The sequence below is a fragment of the Zophobas morio genome, unplaced genomic scaffold, assembly GCF_036711695.1.
Source record: "Zophobas morio isolate AGI-343-1 ecotype UQ-CSIRO unplaced genomic scaffold, CSIRO_AGI_Zmor_V1 ptg000011l, whole genome shotgun sequence".
NCBI lineage: Eukaryota > Metazoa > Arthropoda > Insecta > Coleoptera > Tenebrionidae > Zophobas > Zophobas morio.
Window position 1 is genome coordinate 5,038,265 of NW_026972116.1, and position 6,048 is coordinate 5,044,312.

Here is a 6,048-nt window from a genome sequence, read left to right on the forward strand (position 1 = left end):
TAAATGACAGTCTTACGTCACTATTTTTGCCAAATGCCGTACCGGCGAATAAAATTTTATTGATGATCTCGGATGCAGCTCGTTATATGTTGAAAGCAGGGAATAATCTAAAAATATTGTACCCCAATTTAATTCACTCTACTTGCATTGTCCACAGTTTAAACAGAGTGGCTGAAGGAATACGTTTGCAGTTTCCTACTGTTAATAAATTAGTGGCAAATGGTAAAAAGATTTTTGTTAAGTCCCCACTAAGAGTGCAACATTTTAAGGAAAAGTTTCCAAACGTAAGTACCATTGCCCTCAGAGCCGATTACAACGAGGTGGGGAACATGGTTACAGGCCACATTTTATTATGACAAATATATCAAAGAATTTGAGGAAGTAGATTGCATAAATATTTTGGAAAACAAAGATTTGCGACAAGATCTAGCTTTTCTAAGAAGCAATTATCAATTCGTATGTGAGGTAATAGAAAAGTTAGAAAAACCCAACATGTTATTGGTAGATGCCATAAACTTAGTGAAAGAATTTAAACAACAAGCAAACGCAGTAAGGGGTGATATTGGTACTAGAGTATCTCAAAAACTTGACGAAGTGTTAAATAAAAATGCAGGTTTCGGTGTTCTTTCCGACGTTGCTCGTCTTTTACAAGGCCAGAAGGTGGAAAATTTGGAGTTAGATTCAACATTTGTTGCAAAATTCAAATTTGCGCCAACAACGAGTGTGGGTGTTGAACGCACATTCTGCAATTTTAAACACATTTTAGGCGAAAAAATTTTACAGTGGACAGCTTGAAACATATTACAATCATAAATTGTTTTAAAGAAAACTGAAATACATGTGTAAAATATGAAGTCTAGGATTATTGTAATAATATTTTATCCAAAGTTCTAAGAAGTGTTCTTTGATTTGTAACATGATTATGTTTTTAATGCTTTTTTGCTTAAAATAAAACTTTTTTAATGAAATTGTTATGCTTATTTAATGCTTTTTTGCTTAAAATAAAACTTTTTTATTGAAAATGTTGTGCTTATTTAAGCGCTTATTCTTAATTTTTTTGTGCTTATAAATCCGTTCTTTAATTATTATCCTTGTTATTTCATTAATGTTCACTAAAGCGGCCAAAAATATTAACGGCCATCTCGTATATTCCTCAGTTAATTGACTGATAAATATGTTCATCGCCTTAGTGTTAGTATAATGGATCGTCTCCCCGTTTTAAATATCACGTATAATGGGGCTCGGGTTATTATCGGAAAAGGGCGATAATATATGCATGACGTTTTAAAAATTTGAAAACTGTGATAACCCAAACATTCTGCAAAAGTTAGACATATGCAAAAAATGTTAAAGCTGGCCTTGAACTGTGTTCGTCAACAAAATGGAACCCTGCATAATGTGTATGTGTTTTTTATTTTTGTGGCGGAATTCGTTCAAAGACAAAATGGTGAACCTCAAGGTTGGAAAAGTAACCTTAAATCAAAATGCAAAATATGGAGGGCAAATTGTTTATTCCTCCATAATGGAGAGGGAAAATTTGGAAACCAAATATTTAAATACTACAAATTTAAACAAGCGTGGCGGTAAATGTAAATGCCAACATTCGAGTAAAGAACAAAATTGATCGGAAAACAAAATACACACTATCTCCTCGTAAAGATCTATTTGCCCTAATTAAAGCCACAACACGCGTTTTAAACACACCCATTACTGTAAAGGCTGCCCCTAACTAGACTGTCTGAGACACTAGGGTTGAAGATCCGGTATTGTAGATAAATATTCACATGAAAGCGATAAACTTTCGTTTAAGTATGTGATCCTGTTACCCCGACCCACGTCAAGCGATCCGGTGTATTCATTTCGGTTAGAGTTAAAATGTCCTGAATTTTGATGATAGCAAATTGAGTATTACAATTACAAGAAAAGAAACACCCAAAACTAAGTTATGCCACCCTCTATCAACAGTTTTGAACAACAAGAATTTACGTGAGGTTAAATTCTTAATTCAAGTTAATGATTAATTCAAAGTTCATAAAGATTACATCATGGACTCAACAAATTCACATAACACAAAACACATATGAAATAGATACAAGGTGGATATTAAGTACGGTCAAAATCAGCCCCGTAGCTACGGGGGGGCAAGATGGGGCTGAGCCCCCCCTGGACGATTTACACATTATAATTTTCAAATTTGTAATAAAATTTCAATATAATGCCGGAGCATCTTTACTAGCCCCGCCCGCCCTTTATTTTCTTAAAGGGTATGTTATTTGACAATATCACCCTAACTTTGATGTTGACCGTATAACAAAATGAACTGTTTTGTCACATTTTATTCCATAGCCTACTATTGAACATGCAAAAAAATAAACTCAAACAAATTGGTTGTTACCAACCCAGTGTTATTGAATTTTTGGATGCAGTATATATGTTGTGAATCTACATTCTCTGTTTTAACCAGAATAGATCGCCCGGCGCATTCAATGACACATCAAAGATTAGCAAACTTGGTTTTTCTGGCTTTTGAAAAGTACCGTACCAATTCTTTGGACTTCGACAGGTTTTTACGAAAATTTAATAGTGTAAAAAATCGATGTTTACAATTATTTTTTTAAAGTTAACGAACGTTAAAAAATAATTATTAATGTTCTTTCAAATGTAAAAACTGAGAAAAAATAAAGTAGTTATCTAAGTGTATTATTAAAATATATATATTTACATGAAGCCCCTTCTGTCGACAAACTTGCCCCCCCTGAATGAGTTTTCTAGCTCCGGGGCTGGTCAAAATCAAAACAATACTTTGAGGATAAATGTTTAAATTTAAATTGTGAGAAAATAGTACGGATGTAAGAAAGTATTATTAATATGAAATTATGAAATAAATAAATATAAAATATACCTCCCATTTCTAGTCCATGATATACATTATTAATAAATGTTTTAACTGATGATAATTCTCAAGGTCTTTTCTCCCAAAATGAATCAACGTTTAAGATTAGTTTAAATGCCATAAATAAACTATTATAAATCTCGAGTGAGAAGTTATGAAGTATGGATAAAGTAATAACTTTAGCAAAGACATCCAGAAAATTTAGAGATCATTGTTAAAAGAAAATACGTTGAACCGGAATAAGTGAATTTTTACATATTTGTAGTTAAATTGTATTAGAATATGAACAGTTAAAAATTATTTTTCCAGTAATAAAACAAATACAGCGTGTTATTGAAAGGTACGTACAAAATAAAATCGGCAATTGGTCTCGAAGTATGGGTGCTAAAAGTTAAAAAAAGTTCAGGTAAAAGTGTTCTCCTCTTAGAGATAAAAATGATTAAAATTTATGTCCAAATTCATTGTACGCCTATGATAAAAACATCATCTCTTGTTTCTATAGCAACATTTAGTCTTGACAAAAGTTTTATTGTTACAGTTTCTGGTTTCAATTATATGGAGGTACACAGTTTAAATTTATTTGTCGTTGTGTATGCATCCCAAAAACTTATGCATATTCGGATAGTTTATATGGAGCTTACATAGAATACAGAAAAATTCTCCCATGTGCGGTGTAGAAACAAGCACAGGTAATCCTGAATTAAACAATGGATTCATCCAGAATACCTAATTTTGAAAAATACCACAGATGTTAGTTGTATTACCAGCTTGGTCGCTTTTCTCAATATCATAGGATTTGATACATGATCCTGTACTGTAACCTCATTTGATATACATCTGTTAAAACTTTTATGACTTAAGCGGCTTAAGCCAAAGCACCCTTATAAGTCAAACTGGCTATTGTAAGCTTTGTGGAGCCGAACCGCAAGACAATTACTGTCCATTGTTGGCATAATGTAACTGTGAACTGAGTTAAGTAATACAATAGCCAGTTTGACTTACAAGGGTGGTTTGGCTTAAGCCGCTTAAGTCATAAAAGTTTTAACAGGTGTATGTCAAATGAGGTTACTTTACAATCTATCGCAGGCTCCTTATCATTTCCTGTTTAAAGGCGTTGAACTTTTTTTCTGATCGTTGTAAAGTAGTGCACCTTATTTAGAAATACGAATTTTACAAATTTCTCTATCGGCAGAGTGGTAAATTATAGTCTAGATTATTTTTCAACAAAAATACTTGACAAAAATATTTCAAATAAGAATTTTTGAAGTAAGATTTATCTGAACGCACCAGTATTGCTACGTTTGAGTGAATGTGCGTTGTCATAGATATCACCAGAATTTAAAGATTCATAAATCGAAGACGACGATTGTTGAGGAACCGTTCGGTTTATTTTTTAAAAATTACAATATACCACTGGTCAATTCGAACATTTTTAATAATAAAAAGAATTTTTGTTGCTGAATATTCCAGATATTTTGGACAAGTAAAGAAGATTTATTTTTAGCAAATCATAATATTAGTGCAATAAATGTCACGTTATCAGAATCGAGAATATTTAATTATTTTTCTGTTTATATTAAAGTCAAATTCCAAACTGATTATACAGTTCTGTATGATAAAGGATAAAGACACTTAATTATAAAATTCTATGACAAATTGTTTCAAATTTAATATGAAATTTTTCATATAACATGCATTGGTGGTGAGCTTTGCACGTTCCGATTTAAACGTGAATTGAAGTATGGATAAAGTTTTAGGTATACGCAAAAATGTGCAGTATTTTTGTAATTCAGGTTCATTGGGTCACGATGAATCTTATTTATTTTCAAAACTCATAACGAATTAATAGCTGTATAAATTTTTACCTGCGCATAAATAAAAATAGAGTGGTTAAGTACGTTGATATAAGTTGGCTAAATATTGCCTTAAGAACACAGATTTTTCTGGTTTTTACAGAATTAAACAGTACCGCGCCGCTTCGTAAGGTCGCTGAATAATTTTGACGTTAACAATGATAAATCGATAATTTTCTTGACAAATTGTTTAACAGCATTTCACGTATTAACAACTTCTTAATTATGAAATAAATAAATATACATCATATTTATAGCAATAAAATAAATGTATACATATTTGTTTATTTTATTGTATGTACTCTGAATGTATGGAAATACTCATATTTATTAATTTATTATAGAATCTGTAATCAAATGATTAAAACAAGAAGCAAAAAAGGAAATATTGTTGAATGTCGCGTTCAGTTTAAGTGATATTACAAATAATAAACAAGCATGCAATTATGATCGTTACTTTTGCAATAGGTTATTATTGAATACCAAGTAACCGATGATGATTATGTATGCATAGTGATAATAGTAACACACGCGTTTAAAATAAAGCATTATTTAGTTAATTAAAAAAGGAAAATTATTACACTGGAAACAGTGTTCATTGTGGTGTCCACAGAAAAAGGATGTCTAAACTTTAATATATTTTTTATCAATATTTGATTTTTAATTTCGAAAAACTTTCCACCAGTTAAATTACAACTAGATTTCAGACAACTTAAGGATAATTTTCTGTTGGAATGTGCCTCTTTAAAAAAATCCACACCCTTGGTACGTTAAAAAATAAGCAGCCTTCATATCAAACAAACATACGCTATAATCAGTCGTACTTACTCAAAAAAAAAAAAAAAAATAGAAAAATCTTAATCACTAGTGTATACAGGCAGTATAGTGTAATGAAGAAATACTGTCATGCTATTATATTCCAATGCATTTATTATTAGAATAAGAGTTTGCAATGTTACTATTCGCAGCACTAATAACAATTATCATATACGAACATTTTGGAACATCGTTTCTCTAGGACAAAAATATTAACGCGTTCTGAAAACTCGGTAAGTAAATGTTGATTGTATAAATCATGTGTGTAAAGAAGTGTATTAAGGGAGTAAATGTATGAGTTTAGCATTACGTCTGAATTAAAATATAATTACTAGTAATTAGTACCGCAGTTGTAACATTTATATTATTATCACAACTAAAATAATAGAGTACTGAATCCATACAACGCGATTCTAGAATCAGAGGTGTACGAACTGGTTGGAAAGGTGTTGCGAAATCATGAACAAGTATGGTTGGATTTATCCC